We start from the raw sequence: 22,570 nt of genomic DNA, 5'->3' as shown, positions 1-22,570 counted from the left end.
ACAGGATGAATGCAAACACTTGAAAATACAATACATGCAATGTTATGCATCATAGTGATGCAACCTCCTTTCAGTTTCATACTGCATGTCAATTGAAATCCTTACTGAAATGCACACCTTCTCAAGATTGCGCTTGACTGGCGTGTCAGGCACTCAATTACAGCTGTTTTATCAAGACAATGTGTTCGTTTTGTAATATATAGTTCCGGTCTGGTGTGGCACCCCAGCTAACGCACAACGTTGCCACAATGTTGCCACAACGTGGCGTGTTAGCAGGGACTGTCTGCGGCGCGCTGGTGTGTCCCGGGCTTTAGAGTAGAGAGACAGTTCAACTGTAAGTATGAACGGCAGAAACGGATATTGCCTTCCCTTTAAGTAGAGCGTCAGGGACAGCCTCCCTGGCTTACGGCCATACTAGCCTGAATACGCCCAATCTCGTCCGATCTCGGAAACTAAGCAGGCTCGGGCCTGGTCAGTACTTGGATGGGAGACCGCCTGGGAATACCAGGTGCTGTAAGCTTTTGCATCTTTTACACACCAAAGGGCGACAAATCACAAGTTTTAACTTTGGATACACGCAATTTCATCATTATTTCAGATTTGACTTCCCCAAATACACAGGCATACAATAGATCTTGTTCTCCAACGTAAACGGTCCCTAGTAACTAGTGTACATTTGTAAATAAATTGAGCATCATGGCTAGAAGTGACTAAATGTTGCCTAATCTTTCTCATCGAGAAATGACACAATTACAGCAACACAAAAAGGAACTCCACCGGACAAAGTTCAGTGCTCACAAGGAGCCTCATTCAACACACACGGTTCCATTCCCATTCATGCAAAGCACGAAAGTGTAAAACTTGGGAACATACTTGAGAGCAAAGATCACATTGAATCTCATTCAAGGCACGGATGTGAATGCAACGGGATGAAATTACTGAAATGATGCCTGCCCTCGAACTGTGATGATGGACTACCCGACTCGCCAATAATATTGGCTTCTGGTGTATTGAAATACAGGAGCTGCTGGATTTGTGTGTTTTCTTACCCCCTCACCATAGTTTGTCAAATGTTTAAACAACTGAACTTATATTCAAGGTTTGTTTCTCTTCATATGTTTTACTGGTTTACATTTGTCTCAGCAACCTGTTGAATGATTCTTCTGCTTTCAAAACAAAATGTAAACAGGATGAATGCACACACTTGAAAATACAATACATGCAATGTTATGCATCATAGTGATGCAACCTCCTTTCAGTTTCATACTGCATGTCAATTGAAATCCTTACTGAAATGCACACCTTCTCAAGATTGCGCTTGACTGGCGTGTCAGGCACTCAATTACAGCTGTTTTATCAAGACAATGTGTTCGTTTTGTAATATATAGTTCCGGTCTGGTGTGGCACCCCAGCTAACGCACAACGTTGCCACAATGTTGCCACAACGTTTCGTGTTAGCAGGGACTGTCTGCGGCGCGCTGGTGTGTCCCGGGCTTTAGAGTAGAGAGACAGTTCAACTGTAAGTATGAACGGCAGAAACGGATATTGCCTTCCCTTTAAGTAGAGCGTCAGGGACAGCCTCCCTGGCTTACGGCCATACTAGCCTGAATACGCCCGATCTCGTCCGATCTCGGAAGCTAAGCAGGCTCGGGCCTTGTCAGTACTTGGATGGGAGACCGCCTGGGAATACCAGGTGCTGTAAGCTTTTGCATCTTTTACACACCAAAGGGCGACAAATCACAAGTTTTAACTTTGGATACACGCAATTTCATCATTATTTCAGATTTGACTTCCCCAAATACACAGGCATTCAATAGATCTTGTTCTCCAACGTAATCGGTCCCTAGTAACTATTGTACATTTGTAAATAAATTGAGCATCATGGCTAGAAGTGACTAAATGTTGCCTAATCTTTCTCATCGAGAAATGACACAATTACAGCAACACAAAAAGGAACTCCACCGGACAAAGTTCAGTGCTCACAAGGAGCCTCATTCAACACACACGGTTCCATTCCCATTCATGCAAAGCACGAAAGTGTAAAACTTGGGAACATACTTGAGAGCAAAGATCACATTGAATCTCATTCAAGGCACGGATGTGAATGCAACGGGATGAAATTACTGAAATGATGCCTGCCCTCGAACTGTGATGATGGACTACCCGACTCGCCAATAATATTGGGTTCTGGTGTATTGAAATACAGGAGCTGCTGGATTTGTGTGTTTTCTTACCCCCTCACCATAGTTTGTCAAATGTTTAAACAACTGAACTTATATTCAAGGTTTGTTTCTCTTCATATGTTTTACTGGTTTACATTTGTCTCAGCAACCTGTTGAATGATTCTTCTGCTTTCAAAACAAAATGACAACAGGATGAATGCACACACTTGAAAATACAAAACATGCAATGTTATGCATCATAGTGATGCAACCTCCTTTCAGTTTCATACTGCATGTCAATTGAAATCCTTACTGAAATGCACACCTTCTCAAGATTGCGCTTGACTGGCGTGTCAGGCACTCAATTACAGCTGTTTTATCAAGACAAATGTGTTCGTTTTGTAAAATATAGTTCCGGTCTGGTGTGGCACCCCAGCTAACGCACAACGTTGCCACAACGTGGCATATTAGCAGGGACTGTCTGCGGCGCGCTGGTGTGTCCCGGGCTTTAGAGTAGAGAGACAGTTCAACTGTAAGTATGAACGGCAGAAACGGATATTGCCATCCCTTTAAGTAGAGCGTCAGGGACAGCCTCCCTGGCTTACGGCCATACTAGCCTGAATACGCCCGATCTCGTCCGATCTCGGAAGCTAAGCAGGCTCGGGCCTGGTCAGTACTTGGATGGGAGACCGCCTGGGAATACCAGGTGCTGTAAGCTTTTGCATCTTTTACACACCAGAGCGCGACAAATCACGAGTTTTAACTTTGGATACACGCAATTTCATCATTATTTCAGATTTGACTTCCCCAAATACACAGGCATACAATAGATCTTGTTCTCCAACGTAAACGGTCCCTAGTAACTAGGGTACATTCGTAAACAAATTGAGCATCATGGCTAGAAGTGACTAAATGTTGCCTAATCTTTCTCATCGAGAAATGACACAATTACAGCAACACAAAAAGGAACTCCACCGGACAAAGATCAGTGCTCACAAGGAGCCTCATTCAACACACACGGTTCCATTCCCATTCATGCAAAGCACGAAAGTGTAAAACTTGGGAACATACTTGAGAGCAAAGATCACATTCAATCTCATTCAAGGCACGGATGTGAATGCAACGGGGTGAAATTACTGAAATGATGCCTGCCCTCGAACTGTGATGATGGACTACCCGACTCGCCAATAATATTGGGTTCTGGTGTATTGAAATACAGGAGCTGCTGGATTTGTGTGTTTTCTTACCCCCTCACCATAGTTTGTCAAATGTTTAAACAACTGAACTTATATTCAAGGTTTGTTTCTCTTCATATGTTTTACTGGTTTACATTTGTCTCAGCAACCTGTTGAATGATTCTTCTGCTTTCAAAACAAAATGACAACAGGATGAATGCACACACTTGAAAATACAATACATGCAATGTTATGCATCATAGTGATGCAACCTCCTTTCAGTTTCATACTGCATGTCAATTGAAATCCTTACTGAAATGCACACCTTCTCAAGATTGCGCTTGACTGGCGTGTCAGGCACTCAATTACAGCTGTTTTATCAAGACAAATGTGTTCGTTTTGTAAAATATAGTTCCGGTCTGGTGTGGCACCCCAGCTAACGCACAACGTTGCCACAACGTGGCATATTAGCAGGGACTGTCTGCGGCGCGCTGGTGTGTCCCGGGCTTTAGAGTAGAGAGACAGTTCAACTGTAAGTATGAACGGCAGAAACGGATATTGCCATCCCTTTAAGTAGAGCGTCAGGGACAGCCTCCCTGGCTTACGGCCATACTAGCCTGAATACGCCCGATCTCGTCCGATCTCGGAAGCTAAGCAGGCTCGGGCCTGGTCAGTACTTGAATGGGAGACCCCCTGGGAATACCAGGTGCTGTAAGCTTTTGCATCTTTTACACACCAGAGCGCGACAAATCACGAGTTTTAACTTTGGATACACGCAATTTCATCATTATTTCAGATTTGACTTCCCCAAATACACAGGCATACAATAGATCTTGTTCTCCAACGTAAACGGTCCCTAGTAACAAGGGTACATTCGTAAATAAATTGAGCATCATGGCTAGAAGTGACTAAATGTTGCCTAATCTTTCTCATCGAGAAATGACACAATTACAGCAACACAAAAAGGAACTCCACCGGACAAAGATCAGTGCTCACAAGGAGCCTCATTCAACACACACGGTTCCATTCCCATTCATGCAAAGCACGAAAGTGTAAAACTTGGGAACATACTTGAGAGCAAAGATCACATTCAATCTCATTCAAGGCACGGATGTGAATGCAACGGGGTGAAATTACTGAAATGATGCCTGCCCTCGAACTGTGATGATGGACTACCCGACTCGCCAATAATATTGGGTTCTGGTGTATTGAAATACAGGAGCTGCTGGATTTGTGTGTTTTCTTACCCCCTCACCATAGTTTGTCAAATGTTTAAACAACTGAACTTATATTCAAGGTTTGTTTCTCTTCATATGTTTTACTGGTTTACATTTGTCTCAGCAACCTGTTGAATGATTCTTCTGCTTTCAAAACAAAATGACAACAGGATGAATGCACACACTTGAAAATACAATACATGCAATGTTATGCATCATAGTGATGCAACCTCCTTTCAGTTTCATACTGCATGTCAATTGAAATCCTTACTGAAATGCACACCTTCTCAAGATTGCGCTTGACTGGCGTGTCAGGCACTCAATTACAGCTGTTTTATCAAGACAAATGTGTTCGTTTTGTAAAATATAGATCCGGTCTGGTGTGGCACCCCAGCTAACGCACAACGTTGCCACAACGTGGCATATTAGCAGGGACTGTCTGCGGCGCGCTGGTGTGTCCCGGGCTTTAGAGTAGAGAGACAGTTCAACTGTAAGTATGAACGGCAGAAACGGATATTGCCATCCCTTTAAGTAGAGCGTCAGGGACAGCCTCCCTGGCTTACGGCCATACTAGCCTGAATACGCCCGATCTCGTCCGATCTCGGAAGCTAAGCAGGCTCGGGCCTGGTCAGTACTTGGATGGGAGACCGCCTGGGAATACCAGGTGCTGTAAGCTTTTGCATCTTTTACACACCAGAGCGCGACAAATCACGAGTTTTAACTTTGGATACACGCAATTTCATCATTATTTCAGATTTGACTTCCCCAAATACACAGGCATACAATAGATCTTGTTCTCCAACGTAAACGGTCCCTAGTAACTAGGGTACATTCGTAAATAAATTGAGCATCATGGCTAGAAGTGACTAAATGTTGCCTAATCTTTCTCATCGAGAAATGACACAATTACAGCAACACAAAAAGGAACTCCACCGGACAAAGATCAGTGCTCACAAGGAGCCTCATTCAACACACACAGTTCCATTCCCATTCATGCAAAGCACGAAAGTGTAAAACTTGGGAACATACTTGAGAGCAAAGATCACATTCAATCTCATTCAAGGCACGGATGTGAATGCAACGGGATGAAATTACTGAAATGATGCCTGCCCTCGAACTGTGATGATGGACTACCCGACTCGCCAATAATATTGGGTTCTGGTGTATTGAAATACAGGAGCTGCTGGATTTGTGTGTTTTCTTACCCCCTCACCATAGTTTGTCAAATGTTTAAACAACTGAACTTATATTCAAGGTTTGTTTCTCTTCATATGTTTTACTGGTTTACATTTGTCTCAGCAACCTGTTGAATGATTCTTCTGCTTTCAAAACAAAATGACAACAGGATGAATGCACACACTTGAAAATACAATACATGCAATGTTATGCATCATAGTGATGCAACCTCCTTTCAGTTTCATACTGCATGTCAATTGAAATCCTTACTGAAATGCACACCTTCTCAAGATTGCGCTTGACTGGCGTGTCAGGCACTCAATTACAGCTGTTTTATCAAGACAAATGTGTTCGTTTTGTAAAATATAGTTCCGGTCTGGTGTGGCACCCCAGCTAACGCACAACGTTGCCACAACGTGGCATATTAGCAGGGACTGTCTGCGGCGCGCTGGTGTGTCCCGGGCTTTAGAGTAGAGAGACAGTTCAACTGTAAGTATGAACGGCAGAAACGGATATTGCCATCCCTTTAAGTAGAGCGTCAGGGACAGCCTCCCTGGCTTACGGCCATACTAGCCTGAATACGCCCGATCTCGTCCGATCTCGGAAGCTAAGCAGGCTCGGGCCTGGTCAGTACTTGGATGGGAGACCGCCTGGGAATACCAGGTGCTGTAAGCTTTTGCATCTTTTACACACCAAAGGGCGACAAATCACGAGTTTTAACTTTGGATACACGCAATTTCATCATTATTTCAGATTTGACTTCCCCAAATACACAGGCATACAATAGATCTTGTTCTCCAACGTAAACGGTCCCTAGTAACTAGGGTACATTCGTAAATAAATTGAGCATCATGGCTAGAAGTGACTAAATGTTGCCTAATCTTTCTCATCGAGAAATGACACAATTACAGCAACACAAAAAGGAACTCCACCGGACAAAGATCAGTGCTCACAAGGAGCCTCATTCAACACACACGGTTCCATTCCCATTCATGCAAAGCACGAAAGTGTAAAACTTGGGAACATACTTGAGAGCAAAGATCACATTCAATCTCATTCAAGGCACGGATGTGAATGCAACGGGATGAAATTACTGAAATGATGCCTGCCCTCGAACTGTGATGATGGACTACCCGACTCGCCAATAATATTGGGTTCTGGTGTATTGAAATACAGGAGCTGCTGGATTTGTGTGTTTTCTTACCCCCTCACCATAGTTTGTCAAATGTTTAAACAACTGAACTTATATTCAAGGTTTGTTTCTCTTCATATGTTTTACTGGTTTACATTTGTCTCAGCAACCTGTTGAATGATTCTTCTGCTTTCAAAACAAAATGACAACAGGATGAATGCACACACTTGAAAATACAATACATGCAATGTTATGCATCATAGTGATGCAACCTCCTTTCAGTTTCATACTGCATGTCAATTGAAATCCTTACTGAAATGCACACCTTCTCAAGATTGCGCTTGACTGGCGTGTCAGGCACTCAATTACAGCTGTATTATCAAGACAATGTGTTCGTTTTGTAAAATATAGTTCCGGTCTGGTGTGGCACCCCAGCTAACGCACAACGTTGCCACAACGTTTCGTGTTAGCAGGGACTGTCTGCGGCGCGCTGGTGTGTCCCGGGCTTTAGAGTAGAGAGACAGTTCAACTGTAAGTATGAATGGCAGAAACGGATATTGCCTTCCCTTTAAGTAGAGCGTCAGGGACAGCCTCCCTGGCTTATGGCCATACTAGCCTGAATACGCCCGATCTCGTCCGATCTCGGAAGCTAAGCAGGCTCTGGCCTGGTCAGTACTTGGATGGGAGACCGCCTGGGAATACCAGGTGCTGTAAGCTTTTGCATCTTTTACACACCAAAGGGCGACAAATCACAAGTTTTAACTTTGGATACACGCAATTTCATCATTATTTCAGATTTGACTTCCCCAAATACACAGGCATACAATAGATCTTGTTCTCCAACGTAAACGGTCCCTAGTAACTAGTGTACATTTGTAAATAAATTGAGCATCATGGCTAGAAGTGACTAAATGTTGCCTAATCTTTCTCATCGAGAAATGACACAATTATAGCAACACAAAAAGGAACTCCACCGGACAAAGTTCAGTGCTCACAAGGAGCCTCATTCAACACACACGGTTCCATTCCCATTCATGCAAAGCACGAAAGTGTAAAACTTGGGAACATACTTGAGAGCAAAGATCATATTCAATCTCATTCAAGGCACGGATGTGAATGCAACGGGATGAAATTACTGAAATGATGCCTGCCCTCGAACTGTGATGATGGACTACCCGACTCGCCAATAATATTGGGTTCTGGTGTATTGAAATACAGGAGCTGCTGGATTTGTGTGTTTTCTTACCCCCTCACCATAGTTTGTCAAATGTTTAAACAACTGAACTTATATTCAAGGTTTGTTTCTCTTCATATGTTTTACTGGTTTACATTTGTCTCAGCAACCTGTTGAATGATTCTTCTGCTTTCAAAACAAAATGACAAAAGGATGAATGCACACACTTGAAAATACAATACATGCAATGTTATGCATCATAGTGATGCAACCTCCTTTCAGTTTCATACTGCATGTCAATTGAAATCCTTACTGAAATGCACACCTTCTCAAGATTGCGCTTGACTGGCGTGTCAGGCACTCAATTACAGCTGTTTTATCAAGACAATGTGTTCGTTTTGTAATATATAGTTCCGGTCTGGTGTGGCACCCCAGCTAACGCACAACGTTGCCACAATGTTGCCACAACGTGGCGTGTTAGCAGGGACTGTCTGCGGCGCGCTGGTGTGTCCCGGGCTTTAGAGTAGAGAGACAGTTCAACTGTAAGTATGAATGGCAGAAACGGATATTGCCTTCCCTTTAAGTAGAGCGTCAGGGACAGCCTCCCTGGCTTATGGCCATACTAGCCTGAATACGCCCGATCTCGTCCGATCTCGGAAGCTAAGCAGGCTCGGGCCTGGTCAGTACTTGGATGGGAGACCGCCTGGGAATACCAGGTGCTGTAAGCTTTTGCATCTTTTACACACCAAAGGGCGACAAATCACAAGTTTTAACTTTGGATACACGCAATTTCATCATTATTTCAGATTTGACTTCCCCAAATACACAGGCATACAATAGATCTTGTTCTCCAACGTAAACGGTCCCTAGTAACTAGTGTACATTTGTAAATAAATTGAGCATCATGGCTAGAAGTGACTAAATGTTGCCTAATCTTTCTCATCGAGAAATGACACAATTACAGCAACACAAAAAGGAACTCCACCGGACAAAGTTCAGTGCTCACAAGGAGCCTCATTCAACACACACGGTTCCATTCCCATTCATGCAAAGCACGAAAGTGTAAAACTTGGGAACATACTTGAGAGCAAAGATCACATTGAATCTCATTCAAGGCACGGATGTGAATGCAACGGGATGAAATTACTGAAATGATGCCTGCCCTCGAACTGTGATGATGGACTACCCGACTCGCCAATAATATTGGCTTCTGGTGTATTGAAATACAGGAGCTGCTGGATTTGTGTGTTTTCTTACCCCCTCACCATAGTTTGTCAAATGTTTAAACAACTGAACTTATATTCAAGGTTTGTTTCTCTTCATATGTTTTACTGGTTTACATTTGTCTCAGCAACCTGTTGAATGATTCTTCTGCTTTCAAAACAAAATGACAACAGGATGAATGCACACACTTGAAAATACAATACATGCAATGTTATGCATCATAGTGATGCAACCTCCTTTCAGTTTCATACTGCATGTCAATTGAAATCCTTACTGAAATGCACACCTTCTCAAGATTGCGCTTGACTGGCGTGTCAGGCACTCAATTACAGCTGTTTTATCAAGACAATGTGTTCGTTTTGTAATATATAGTTCCGGTCTGGTGTGGCACCCCAGCTAACGCACAACGTTGCCACAATGTTGCCACAACGTTTCGTGTTAGCAGGGACTGTCTGCGGCGCGCTGGTGTGTCCCGGGCTTTAGAGTAGAGAGACAGTTCAACTGTAAGTATGAACGGCAGAAACGGATATTGCCTTCCCTTTAAGTAGAGCGTCAGGGACAGCCTCCCTGGCTTACGGCCATACTAGCCTGAATACGCCCGATCTCGTCCGATCTCGGAAGCTAAGCAGGCTCGGGCCTTGTCAGTACTTGGATGGGAGACCGCCTGGGAATACCAGGTGCTGTAAGCTTTTGCATCTTTTACACACCAAAGGGCGACAAATCACAAGTTTTAACTTTGGATACACGCAATTTCATCATTATTTCAGATTTGACTTCCCCAAATACACAGGCATACAATAGATCTTGTTCTCCAACGTAAACGGTCCCTAGTAACTAGTGTACATTTGTAAATAAATTGAGCATCATGGCTAGAAGTGACTAAATGTTGCCTAATCTTTCTCATCGAGAAATGACACAATTACAGCAACACAAAAAGGAACTCCACCGGACAAAGTTCAGTGCTCACAAGGAGCCTCATTCAACACACACGGTTCCATTCCCATTCATGCAAAGCACGAAAGTGTAAAACTTGGGAACATACTTGAGAGCAAAGATCACATTGAATCTCATTCAAGGCACGGATGTGAATGCAACGGGATGAAATTACTGAAATGATGCCTGCCCTCGAACTGTGATGATGGACTACCCGACTCGCCAATAATATTGGGTTCTGGTGTATTGAAATACAGGAGCTGCTGGATTTGTGTGTTTTCTTACCCCCTCACCATAGTTTGTCAAATGTTTAAACAACTGAACTTATATTCAAGGTTTGTTTCTCTTCATATGTTTTACTGGTTTACATTTGTCTCAGCAACCTGTTGAATGATTCTTCTGCTTTCAAAACAAAATGACAACAGGATGAATGCACACACTTGAAAATACAATACATGCAATGTTATGCATCATAGTGATGCAACCTCCTTTCAGTTTCATACTGCATGTCAATTGAAATCCTTACTGAAATGCACACCTTCTCAAGATTGCGCTTGACTGGCGTGTCAGGCACTCAATTACAGCTGTTTTATCAAGACAATGTGTTCGTTTTGTAATATATAGTTCCGGTCTGGTGTGGCACCCCAGCTAACGCACAACGTTGCCACAATGTTGCCACAACGTTTCGTGTTAGCAGGGACTGTCTGCGGCGCGCTGGTGTGTCCCGGGCTTTAGAGTAGAGAGACAGTTCAACTGTAAGTATGAACGGCAGAAACGGATATTGCCTTCCCTTTAAGTAGAGCGTCAGGGACAGCCTCCCTGGCTTACGGCCATACTAGCCTGAATACGCCCGATCTCGTCCGATCTCGGAAGCTAAGCAGGCTCGGGCCTTGTCAGTACTTGGATGGGAGACCGCCTGGGAATACCAGGTGCTGTAAGCTTTTGCATCTTTTACACACCAAAGGGCGACAAATCACAAGTTTTAACTTTGGATACACGCAATTTCATCATTATTTCAGATTTGACTTCCCCAAATACACAGGCTTACAATAGATCTTGTTCTCCAACGTAAACGGTCCCTAGTAACTAGTGTACATTTGTAAATAAATTGAGCATCATGGCTAGAAGTGACTAAATGTTGCCTAATCTTTCTCATCGAGAAATGACACAATTACAGCAACACAAAAAGGAACTCCACCGGACAAAGTTCAGTGCTCACAAGGAGCCTCATTCAACACACACGGTTCCATTCCCATTCATGCAAAGCACGAAAGTGTAAAACTTGGGAACATACTTGAGAGCAAAGATCACATTGAATCTCATTCAAGGCACGGATGTGAATGCAACGGGATGAAATTACTGAAATGATGCCTGCCCTCGAACTGTGATGATGGACTACCCGACTCGCCAATAATATTGGGTTCTGGTGTATTGAAATACAGGAGCTGCTGGATTTGTGTGTTTTCTTACCCCCTCACCATAGTTTGTCAAATGTTTAAACAACTGAACTTATATTCAAGGTTTGTTTCTCTTCATATGTTTTACTGGTTTACATTTGTCTCAGCAACCTGTTGAATGATTCTTCTGCTTTCAAAACAAAATGACAACAGGATGAATGCACACACTTGAAAATACAAAACATGCAATGTTATGCATCATAGTGATGCAACCTCCTTTCAGTTTCATACTGCATGTCAATTGAAATCCTTACTGAAATGCACACCTTCTCAAGATTGCGCTTGACTGGCGTGTCAGGCACTCAATTACAGCTGTTTTATCAAGACAAATGTGTTCGTTTTGTAAAATATAGTTCCGGTCTGGTGTGGCACCCCAGCTAACGCACAACGTTGCCACAACGTGGCATATTAGCAGGGACTGTCTGCGGCGCGCTGGTGTGTCCCGGGCTTTAGAGTAGAGAGACAGTTCAACTGTAAGTATGAACGGCAGAAACGGATATTGCCATCCCTTTAAGTAGAGCGTCAGGGACAGCCTCCCTGGCTTACGGCCATACTAGCCTGAATACGCCCGATCTCGTCCGATCTCGGAAGCTAAGCAGGCTCGGGCCTGGTCAGTACTTGGATGGGAGACCGCCTGGGAATACCAGGTGCTGTAAGCTTTTGCATCTTTTACACACCAGAGCGCGACAAATCACGAGTTTTAACTTTGGATACACGCAATTTCATCATTATTTCAGATTTGACTTCCCCAAATACACAGGCATACAATAGATCTTGTTCTCCAACGTAAACGGTCCCTAGTAACTAGGGTACATTCGTAAATAAATTGAGCATCATGGCTAGAAGTGACTAAATGTTGCCTAATCTTTCTCATCGAGAAATGACACAATTACAGCAACACAAAAAGGAACTCCACCGGACAAAGATCAGTGCTCACAAGGAGCCTCATTCAACACACACGGTTCCATTCCCATTCATGCAAAGCACGAAAGTGTAAAACTTGGGAACATACTTGATAGCAAAGATCACATTCAATCTCATTCAAGGCACGGATGTGAATGCAACGGGGTGAAATTACTGAAATGATGCCTGCCCTCGAACTGTGATGATGGACTACCCGACTCGCCAATAATATTGGGTTCTGGTGTATTGAAATACAGGAGCTGCTGGATTTGTGTGTTTTCTTACCCCCTCACCATAGTTTGTCAAATGTTTAAACAACTGAACTTATATTCAAGGTTTGTTTCTCTTCATATGTTTTACTGGTTTACATTTGTCTCAGCAACCTGTTGAATGATTCTTCTGCTTTCAAAACAAAATGACAACAGGATGAATGCACACACTTGAAAATACAATACATGCAATGTTATGCATCATAGTGATGCAACCTCCTTTCAGTTTCATACTGCATGTCAATTGAAATCCTTACTGAAATGCACACCTTCTCAAGATTGCGCTTGACTGGCGTGTCAGGCACTCAATTACAGCTCTTTTATCAAGACAAATGTGTTCGTTTTGTAAAATATAGTTCCGGTCTGGTGTGGCACCCCAGCTAACGCACAACGTTGCCACAACGTGGCATATTAGCAGGGACTGTCTGCGGCGCGCTGGTGTGTCCCGGGCTTTAGAGTAGAGAGACAGTTCAACTGTAAGTATGAACGGCAGAAACGGATATTGCCATCCCTTTAAGTAGAGCGTCAGGGACACCCTCCCTGGCTTACGGCCATACTAGCCTGAATACGCCCGATCTCGTCCGATCTCGGAAGCTAAGCAGGCTCGGGCCTGGTCAGTACTTGGATGGGAGACCGCCTGGGAATACCAGGTGCTGTAAGCTTTTGCATCTTTTACACACCAGAGCGCGACAAATCACGAGTTTTAACTTTGGATACACGCAATTTCATCATTATTTCAGATTTGACTTCCCCAAATACACAGGCATACAATAGATCTTGTTCTCCAACGTAAACGGTCCCTAGTAACTAGGGTACATTCGTAAATAAATTGAGCATCATGGCTAGAAGTGACTAAATGTTGCCTAATCTTTCTCATCGAGAAATGACACAATTACAGCAACACAAAAAGGAACTCCACCGGACAAAGATCAGTGCTCACAAGGAGCCTCATTCAACACACACGGTTCCATTCCCATTCATGCAAAGCACGAAAGTGTAAAACTTGGGAACATACTTGAGAGCAAAGATCACATTGAATCTCATTCAAGGCACGGATGTGAATGCAACGGGATGAAATTACTGAAATGATGCCTGCCCTCGAACTGTGATGATGGACTACCCGACTCGCCAATAATATTGGGTTCTGGTGTATTGAAATACAGGAGCTGCTGGATTTGTGTGTTTTCTTACCCCCTCACCATAGTTTGTCAAATGTTTAAACAACTGAACTTATATTCAAGGTTTGTTTCTCTTCATATGTTTTACTGGTTTACATTTGTCTCAGCAACCTGTTGAATGATTCTTCTGCTTTCAAAACAAAATGACAACAGGATGAATGCACACACTTGAAAATACAATACATGCAATGTTATGCATCATAGTGATGCAACCTCCTTTCAGTTTCATACTGCATGTCAATTGAAATCCTTACTGAAATGCACACCTTCTCAAGATTGCGCTTGACTGGCGTGTCAGGCACTCAATTACAGCTGTTTTATCAAGACAAATGTGTTCGTTTTGTAAAATATAGTTCCGGTCTGGTGTGGCACCCCAGCTAACGCACAACGTTGCCACAACGTGGCATATTAGCAGGGACTGTCTGCGGCGCGCTGGTGTGTCCCGGGCTTTAGAGTAGAGAGACAGTTCAACTGTAAGTATGAACGGCAGAAACGGATATTGCCATCCCTTTAAGTAGAGCGTCAGGGACAGCCTCCCTGGCTTACGGCCATACTAGTCTGAATACGCCCGATCTCGTCCGATCTCGGAAGCTAAGCAGGCTCGGGCCTGGTCAGTACTTGAATGGGAGACCGCCTGGGAATACCAGGTGCTGTAAGCTTTTGCATCTTTTACACACCAGAGCGCGACAAATCACGAGTTTTAACTTTGGATACACGCAATTTCATCATTATTTCAGATTTGACTTCCCCAAATACACAGGCATACAATAGATCTTGTTCTCCAACGTAAACGGTCCCTAGTAACTAGGGTACATTCGTAAATAAATTGAGCATCATGGCTAGAAGTGACTAAATGTTGCCTAATCTTTCTCATCGAGAAATGACACAATTACAGCAACACAAAAAGGAACTCCACCGGACAAAGATCAGTGCTCACAAGGAGCCTCATTCAACACACACGGTTCCATTCCCATTCATGCAAAGCACGAAAGTGTAAAACTTGGGAACATACTTGAGAGCAAAGATCACATTCAATCTCATTCAAGGCACGGATGTGAATGCAACGGGGTGAAATTACTGAAATGATGCCTGCCCTCGAACTGTGATGATGGACTACCCGACTCGCCAATAATATTGGGTTCTGGTGTATTGAAATACAGGAGCTGCTGGATTTGTGTGTTTTCTTACCCCCTCACCATAGTTTGTCAAATGTTTAAACAACTGAACTTATATTCAAGGTTTGTTTCTCTTCATATGTTTTACTGGTTTACATTTGTCTCAGCAACCTGTTGAATGATTCTTCTGCTTTCAAAACAAAATGACAACAGGATGAATGCACACACTTGAAAATACAATACATGCAATGTTATGCATCATAGTGATGCAACCTCCTTTCAGTTTCATACTGCATGTCAATTGAAATCCTTACTGAAATGCACACCTTCTCAAGATTGCGCTTGACTGGCGTGTCAGGCACTCAATTACAGCTGTTTTATCAAGACAAATGTGTTCGTTTTGTAAAATATAGTTCCGGTCTGGTGTGGCACCCCAGCTAACGCACAACGTTGCCACAACGTGGCATATTAGCAGGGACTGTCTGCGGCGCGCTGGTGTGTCCCGGGCTTTAGAGTAGAGAGACAGTTCAACTGTAAGTATGAACGGCAGAAACGGATATTGCCATCCCTTTAAGTAGAGCGTCAGGGACAGCCTCCCTGGCTTACGGCCATACTAGCCTGAATACGCCCGATCTCGTCCGATCTCGGAAGCTAAGCAGGCTCGGTCCTGGTCAGTACTTGGATGGGAGACCGCCTGGGAATACCAGGTGCTGTAAGCTTTTGCATCTTTTACACACCAGAGCGCGACAAATCACGAGTTTTAACTTTGGATACACGCAATTTCATCATTATTTCAGATTTGACTTCCCCAAATACACAGGCATACAATAGATCTTGTTCTCCAACGTAAACGGTCCCTAGTAACTAGGGTACATTCGTAAATAAATTGAGCATCATGGCTAGAAGTGACTAAATGTTGCCTAATCTTTCTCATCGAGAAATGACACAATTACAGCAACACAAAAAGGAACTCCACCGGACAAAGATCAGTGCTCACAAGGAGCCTCATTCAACACACACGGTTCCATTCCCATTCATGCAAAGCACGAAAGTGTAAAACTTGGGAACATACTTGAGAGCAAAGATCACATTCAATCTCATTCAAGGCACGGATGTGAATGCAACGGGATGAAATTACTGAAATGATGCCTGCCCTCGAACTGTGATGATGGACTACCCGACTCGCCAATAATATTGGGTTCTGGTGTATTGAAATACAGGAGCTGCTGGATTTGTGTGTTTTCTTACCCCCTCACCATAGTTTGTCAAATGTTTAAACAACTGAACTTATATTCAAGGTTTGTTTCTCTTCATATGTTTTACTGGTTTACATTTGTCTCAGCAACCTGTTGAATGATTCTTCTGCTTTCAAAACAAAATGACAACAGGATGAATGCACACACTTGAAAATACAATACATGCAATGTTATGCATCATAGTGATGAAACCTCCTTTCAGTTTCATACTGCATGTCAATTGAAATCCTTACTGAAATGCACACCTTCTCAAGATTGCGCTTGACTGGCGTGTCAGGCACTCAATTACAGCTGTTTTATCAAGACAAATGTGTTCGTTTTGTAAAATATAGTTCCGGTCTGGTGTGGCACCCCAGCTAACGCACAACGTTGCCACAACGTGGCATATTAGCAGGGACTGTCTGCGGCGCGCTGGTGTGTCCCGGGCTTTAGAGTAGAGAGACAGTTCAACTGTAAGTATGAACGGCAGAAACGGATATTGCCATCCCTTTAAGTAGAGCGTCAGGGACAGCCTCCCTGGCTTACGGCCATACTAGCCTGAATACGCCCGATCTCGTCCGATCTCGGAAGCTAAGCAGGCTCGGGCCTGGTCAGTACTTGGATGGGAGACCGCCTGGGAATACCAGGTGCTGTAAGCTTTTGCATCTTTTACACACCAGAGCGCGACAAATCACGAGTTTTAACTTTGGATACACGCAATTTCATCATTATTTCAGATTTGACTTCCCCAAATACACAGGCATACAATAGATCTTGTTCTCCAACGTAAACGGTCCCTAGTAACTAGGGTACATTCGTAAATAAATTGAGCATCATGGCTAGAAGTGACTAAATGTTGCCTAATCTTTCTCATCGAGAAATGACACAATTACAGCAACACAAAAAGGAACTCCACCGGACAAAGATCAGTGCTCACAAGGAGCCTCATTCAACACACACGGTTCCATTCCCATTCATGCAAAGCACGAAAGTGTAAAACTTGGGAACATACTTGAGAGCAAAGATCACATTCAATCTCATTCAAGGCACGGATGTGAATGCAACGGGATGAAATTACTGAAATGATGCCTGCCCTCGAACTGTGATGATGGACTACCCGACTCGCCAATAATATTGGGTTCTGGTGTATTGAAATACAGGAGCTGCTGGATTTGTGTGTTTTCTTACCCCCTCACCATAGTTTGTCAAATGTTTAAACAACTGAACTTATATTCAAGGTTTGTTTCTCTTCATATGTTTTACTGGTTTACATTTGTCTCAGCAACCTGTTGAATGATTCTTCTGCTTTCAAAACAAAATGACAACAGGATGAATGCACACACTTGAAAATACAATACATGCAATGTTATGCATCATAGTGATGCAACCTCCTTTCAGTTTCATACTGCATGTCAATTGAAATCCTTACTGAAATGCACACCTTCTCAAGATTGCGCTTGACTGGCGTGTCAGGCACTCAATTACAGCTGTTTTATCAAGACAAATGTGTTCGTTTTGTAAAATATAGTTCCGGTCTGGTGTGGCACCCCAGCTAACGCACAACGTTGCCACAACGTGGCATATTAGCAGGGACTGTCTGCGGCGCGCTGGTGTGTCCCGGGCTTTAGAGTAGAGAGACAGTTCAACTGTAAGTATGAACGGCAGAAACGGATATTGCCATCCCTTTAAGTAGAGCGTCAGGGACAGCCTCCCTGGCTTACGGCCATACTAGCCTGAATACGCCCGATCTCGTCCGATCTCGGAAGCTAAGCAGGCTCGGGCCTGGTCAGTACTTGGATGGGAGACCGCCTGGGAATACCAGGTGCTGTAAGCTTTTGCATCTTTTACACACCAAAGGGCGACAAATCATGAGTTTTAACTTTGGATACACGCAATTTCATCATTATTTCAGATTTGACTTCCCCAAATACACAGGCATACAATAGATCTTGTTCTCCAACGTAAACGGTCCCTAGTAACTAGGGTACATTCGTAAATAAATTGAGCATCATGGCTAGAAGTGACTAAATGTTGCCTAATCTTTCTCATCGAGAAATGACACAATTACAGCAACACAAAAAGGAACTCCACCGGACAAAGATCAGTGCTCACAAGGAGCCTCATTCAACACACACGGTTCCATTCCCATTCATGCAAAGCACGAAAGTGTAAAACTTGGGAACATACTTGAGAGCAAAGATCACATTCAATCTCATTCAAGGCACGGATGTGAATGCAACGGGATGAAATTACTGAAATGATGCCTGCCCTCGAACTGTGATGATGGACTACCCGACTCGCCAATAATATTGGGTTCTGGTGTATTGAAATACAGGAGCTGCTGGATTTGTGTGTTTTCTTACCCCCTCACCATAGTTTGTCAAATGTTTAAACAACTGAACTTATATTCAAGGTTTGTTTCTCTTCATATGTTTTACTGGTTTACATTTGTCTCAGCAACCTGTTGAATGATTCTTCTGCTTTCAAAACAAAATGACAACAGGATGAATGCACACACTTGAAAATACAATACATGCAATGTTATGCATCATAGTGATGCAACCTCCTTTCAGTTTCATACTGCATGTCAATTGAAATCCTTACTGAAATGCACACCTTCTCAAGATTGCGCTTGACTGGCGTGTCAGGCACTCAATTACAGCTGTTTTATCAAGACAAATGTGTTCGTTTTGTAAAATATAGTTCCGGTCTGGTGTGGCACCCCAGCTAACGCACAACGTTGCCACAACGTGGCATATTAGCAGGGACTGTCTGCGGCGCGCTGGTGTGTCCCGGGCTTTAGAGTAGAGAGACAGTTCAACTGTAAGTATGAACGGCAGAAACGGATATTGCCATCCCTTTAAGTAGAGCGTCAGGGACAGCCTCCCTGGCTTACGGCCATACTAGCCTGAATACGCCCGATCTCGTCCGATCTCGGAAGCTAAGCAGGCTCAGGCCTGGTCAGTACTTGGATGGGAGACCGCCTGGGAATACCAGGTGCTGTAAGCTTTTGCATCTTTTACACACCAGAGCGCGACAAATCACGAGTTTTAACTTTGGATACACGCAATTTCATCATTATTTCAGATTTGACTTCCCCAAATACACAGGCATACAATAGATCTTGTTCTCCAACGTAAACGGTCCCTAGTAACTAGGGTACATTCGTAAATAAATTGAGCATCATGGCTAGAAGTGACTAAATGTTGCCTAATCTTTCTCATCGAGAAATGACACAATTACAGCAACACAAAAAGGAACTCCACCGGACAAAGATCAGTGCTCACAAGGAGCCTCATTCAACACACACGGTTCCATTCCCATTCATGCAAAGCACGAAAGTGTAAAACTTGGGAACATACTTGAGAGCAAAGATCACATTCAATCTCATTCAAGGCACGGATGTGAATGCAACGGGATGAAATTACTGAAATGATGCCTGCCCTCGAACTGTGATGATGGACTACCCGACTCGCCAATAATATTGGGTTCTGGTGTATTGAAATACAGGAGCTGCTTGATTTGTGTGTTTTCTTACCCCCTCACCATAGTTTGTCAAATGTTTAAACAACTGAACTTATATTCAAGGTTTGTTTCTCTTCATATGTTTTACTGGTTTACATTTGTCTCAGCAACCTGTTGAATGATTCTTCTGCTTTCAAAACAAAATGACAAAAGGATGAATGCACACACTTGAAAATACAATACATGCAATGTTATGCATCATAGTGATGCAACCTCCTTTCAGTTTCATACTGCATGTCAATTGAAATCCTTACTGAAATGCACACCTTCTCAAGATTGCGCTTGACTGGCGTGTCAGGCACTCAATTACAGCTGTTTTATCAAGACAATGTGTTCGTTTTGTAATATATAGTTCCGGTCTGGTGTGGCACCCCAGCTAACGCACAACGTTGCCACAATGTTGCCACAACGTGGCGTGTTAGCAGGGACTGTCTGCGGCGCGCTGGTGTGTCCCGGGCTTTAGAGTAGAGAGACAGTTCAACTGTAAGTATGAACGGCAGAAACGGATATTGCCTTCCCTTTAAGTAGAGCGTCAGGGACAGCCTCCCTGGCTTACGGCCATACTAGCCTGAATACGCCCGATCTCGTCCGATCTCGGAAGCTAAGGAGGCTTGGGCCTGGTCAGTACTTGTATGGGAGACCACCTGGGAATACCAGGTGCTGTAAGCTTTTGCATCTTTTACACACCAGAGGGCGACAAATCACGAGTTTTAACTTTGGATACACGCAATTTCATCATTATTTCAGATTTGACTTCCCCAAATACACAGGCATACAATAGATCTTGTTCTCCAACGTAAACGGTCCCTAGTAACTAGGGTACATTCGTAAATAAATTGAGCATCATGGCTAGAAGTGACTAAATGTTGCCTAATCTTTCTCATCGAGAAATGACACAATTACAGCAACACAAAAAGGAACTCCACCGGACAAAGTTCAGTGCTCACAAGGAGCCTCATTCAACACACACGGTTCCATTCCCATTCATGCAAAGCACGAAAGTGTAAAACTTGGGAACATACTTGAGAGCAAAGATCACATTCAATCTCATTCAAGGCACGGATGTGAATGCAACGGGATGAAATTACTGAAATGATGCCTGCCCTCGAACTGTGATGATGGACTACCCGACTCGCCAATAATGTTGGGTTCTGGTGTATTGAAATACAGGAGCTGCTGGATTTGTATGTTTTCTTACCCCCTCACCATAGTTTGTCAAATGTTTAAACAACTGAACTTATATTCAAGGTTTGTTTCTCTTCATATGTTTTACTGGTTTACATTTGTCTCAGCAACCTGTTGAATGATTCTTCTGCTTTCAAAACAAAATGACAACAGGATGAATGCACACACTTGAAAATACAATACATGCAATGTTATGCATCATAGTGATGCAACCTCCTTTCAGTTTCATACTGCATGTCAATTGAAATCCTTACTGAAATGCACACCTTCTCAAGATTGCGCTTGACTGGCGTGTCAGGCACTCAATTACAGCTGTTTTATCAAGACAATGTGTTCGTTTTGTAATATATAGTTCCGGTCTGGTGTGGCACCCCAGCTAACGCACAACGTTGCCACAATGTTGCCACAACGTGGCGTGTTAGCAGGGACTGTCTGCGGCGCGCTGGTGTGTCCCGGGCTTTAGAGTAGAGAGACAGTTCAACTGTAAGTATGAACGGCAGAAACGGATATTGCCTTCCCTTTAAGTAGAGCGTCAGGGACAGCCTCCCTGGCTTACGGCCATACTAGCCTGAATACGCCCGATCTCGTCCGATCTCGGAAGCTAAGCAGGCTCGGGCCTGGTCAGTACTTGGATGGGAGACCGCCTGGGAATACCAGGTGCTGTAAGCTTTTGCATCTTTTACACACCAGAGGGCGACAAATCACGAGTTTTAACTTTGGATACACGCAATTTCATCATTATTTCAGATTTGACTTCCCCAAATACACAGGCATACAATAGATCTTGTTCTCCAACGTAAACGGTCCCTAGTAACTAGGGTACATTCGTAAATAAATTGAGCATCATGGCTAGAAGTGACTCAATGTTGCCTAATCTTTCTCATCGAGAAATGACACAATTACAGCAACACAAAAAGGAACTCCACCGGACAAAGTTCAGTGCTCACAAGGAGCCTCATTCAACACACACGGTTCCATTCCCATTCATGCAAAGCACGAAAGTGTAAAACTTGGGAACATACTTGAGAGCAAAGATCACATTCAATCTCATTCAAGGCACGGATGTGAATGCAACGGGATGAAATTACTGAAATGATGCCTGCCCTCGAACTGTGATGATGGACTACCCGACTCGCCAATAATATTGGGTTCTGGTGTATTGAAATACAGGAGCTGCTGGATTTGTGTGTTTTCTTACCCCCTCACCATAGTTTGTCAAATGTTTAAACAACTGAACTTATATTCAAGGTTTGTTTCTCTTCATATGTTTTACTGGTTTACATTTGTCTCAGCAACCTGTTGAATGATTCTTCTGCTTTCAAAACAAAATGACAACAGGATGAATGCAAACACTTGAAAATACAATACATGCAATGTTATGCATCATAGTGATGCAACCTCCTTTCAGTTTCATACTGCATGTCAATTGAAATCCTTACTGAAATGCACACCTTCTCAAGATTGCGCTTGACTGGCGTGTCAGGCACTCAATTACAGCTGTATTATCAAG

At 43.4% G+C, this 22,570-nt stretch overlaps 19 non-coding genes across 19 annotated transcripts; all 19 read left to right on the top strand.

The window, feature by feature from the left end:
* Window positions 1–401: 401 nt before the first annotated feature.
* Window positions 402–520, top strand: LOC136742236 (5S ribosomal RNA). The gene has a single exon (XR_010814859.1). It is a non-coding gene; the product is annotated as a 5S ribosomal RNA (ribosomal RNA).
* A 1,066-nt stretch (window positions 521–1,586) lies between these two features.
* Window positions 1,587–1,705, top strand: LOC136742170 (5S ribosomal RNA). The gene has a single exon (XR_010814795.1). It is a non-coding gene; the product is annotated as a 5S ribosomal RNA (ribosomal RNA).
* Window positions 1,706–2,761: 1,056 nt separating this feature from the next.
* On the top strand, window positions 2,762–2,880 carry LOC136741961 (5S ribosomal RNA). The gene has a single exon (XR_010814595.1). It is a non-coding gene; the product is annotated as a 5S ribosomal RNA (ribosomal RNA).
* Window positions 2,881–3,936: 1,056 nt separating this feature from the next.
* LOC136742011 (5S ribosomal RNA) lies at window positions 3,937–4,055 on the top strand. Its single transcript, XR_010814645.1, has one exon. It is a non-coding gene; the product is annotated as a 5S ribosomal RNA (ribosomal RNA).
* A 1,056-nt stretch (window positions 4,056–5,111) lies between these two features.
* Window positions 5,112–5,230, top strand: LOC136741960 (5S ribosomal RNA). Its single transcript, XR_010814594.1, has one exon. It is a non-coding gene; the product is annotated as a 5S ribosomal RNA (ribosomal RNA).
* Window positions 5,231–6,286: 1,056 nt separating this feature from the next.
* Window positions 6,287–6,405, top strand: LOC136741959 (5S ribosomal RNA). Its single transcript, XR_010814593.1, has one exon. It is a non-coding gene; the product is annotated as a 5S ribosomal RNA (ribosomal RNA).
* A 1,055-nt stretch (window positions 6,406–7,460) lies between these two features.
* On the top strand, window positions 7,461–7,579 carry LOC136742111 (5S ribosomal RNA). The gene has a single exon (XR_010814739.1). It is a non-coding gene; the product is annotated as a 5S ribosomal RNA (ribosomal RNA).
* Window positions 7,580–8,645: 1,066 nt separating this feature from the next.
* Window positions 8,646–8,764, top strand: LOC136742000 (5S ribosomal RNA). Its single transcript, XR_010814634.1, has one exon. It is a non-coding gene; the product is annotated as a 5S ribosomal RNA (ribosomal RNA).
* A 1,066-nt stretch (window positions 8,765–9,830) lies between these two features.
* LOC136742169 (5S ribosomal RNA) lies at window positions 9,831–9,949 on the top strand. The gene has a single exon (XR_010814794.1). It is a non-coding gene; the product is annotated as a 5S ribosomal RNA (ribosomal RNA).
* A 1,066-nt stretch (window positions 9,950–11,015) lies between these two features.
* On the top strand, window positions 11,016–11,134 carry LOC136742168 (5S ribosomal RNA). Its single transcript, XR_010814793.1, has one exon. It is a non-coding gene; the product is annotated as a 5S ribosomal RNA (ribosomal RNA).
* A 1,056-nt stretch (window positions 11,135–12,190) lies between these two features.
* On the top strand, window positions 12,191–12,309 carry LOC136741958 (5S ribosomal RNA). Its single transcript, XR_010814592.1, has one exon. It is a non-coding gene; the product is annotated as a 5S ribosomal RNA (ribosomal RNA).
* Window positions 12,310–13,365: 1,056 nt separating this feature from the next.
* On the top strand, window positions 13,366–13,484 carry LOC136741957 (5S ribosomal RNA). Its single transcript, XR_010814591.1, has one exon. It is a non-coding gene; the product is annotated as a 5S ribosomal RNA (ribosomal RNA).
* Window positions 13,485–14,540: 1,056 nt separating this feature from the next.
* Window positions 14,541–14,659, top strand: LOC136742101 (5S ribosomal RNA). Its single transcript, XR_010814729.1, has one exon. It is a non-coding gene; the product is annotated as a 5S ribosomal RNA (ribosomal RNA).
* Window positions 14,660–15,715: 1,056 nt separating this feature from the next.
* Window positions 15,716–15,834, top strand: LOC136742115 (5S ribosomal RNA). Its single transcript, XR_010814743.1, has one exon. It is a non-coding gene; the product is annotated as a 5S ribosomal RNA (ribosomal RNA).
* A 1,056-nt stretch (window positions 15,835–16,890) lies between these two features.
* On the top strand, window positions 16,891–17,009 carry LOC136741955 (5S ribosomal RNA). Its single transcript, XR_010814590.1, has one exon. It is a non-coding gene; the product is annotated as a 5S ribosomal RNA (ribosomal RNA).
* Window positions 17,010–18,065: 1,056 nt separating this feature from the next.
* LOC136741954 (5S ribosomal RNA) lies at window positions 18,066–18,184 on the top strand. Its single transcript, XR_010814589.1, has one exon. It is a non-coding gene; the product is annotated as a 5S ribosomal RNA (ribosomal RNA).
* A 1,056-nt stretch (window positions 18,185–19,240) lies between these two features.
* On the top strand, window positions 19,241–19,359 carry LOC136741951 (5S ribosomal RNA). Its single transcript, XR_010814586.1, has one exon. It is a non-coding gene; the product is annotated as a 5S ribosomal RNA (ribosomal RNA).
* Window positions 19,360–20,425: 1,066 nt separating this feature from the next.
* Window positions 20,426–20,544, top strand: LOC136742198 (5S ribosomal RNA). The gene has a single exon (XR_010814823.1). It is a non-coding gene; the product is annotated as a 5S ribosomal RNA (ribosomal RNA).
* Window positions 20,545–21,610: 1,066 nt separating this feature from the next.
* Window positions 21,611–21,729, top strand: LOC136741953 (5S ribosomal RNA). Its single transcript, XR_010814588.1, has one exon. It is a non-coding gene; the product is annotated as a 5S ribosomal RNA (ribosomal RNA).
* Window positions 21,730–22,570: the final 841 nt, after the last annotated feature.

The sequence above is a fragment of the Amia ocellicauda genome, unplaced genomic scaffold (genome assembly GCF_036373705.1).
Source record: "Amia ocellicauda isolate fAmiCal2 unplaced genomic scaffold, fAmiCal2.hap1 HAP1_SCAFFOLD_73, whole genome shotgun sequence".
NCBI lineage: Eukaryota > Metazoa > Chordata > Actinopteri > Amiiformes > Amiidae > Amia > Amia ocellicauda.
Note: the sequence above shows the minus strand (reverse complement) of the source record. Positions and strands in the feature narration are given on the sequence as shown.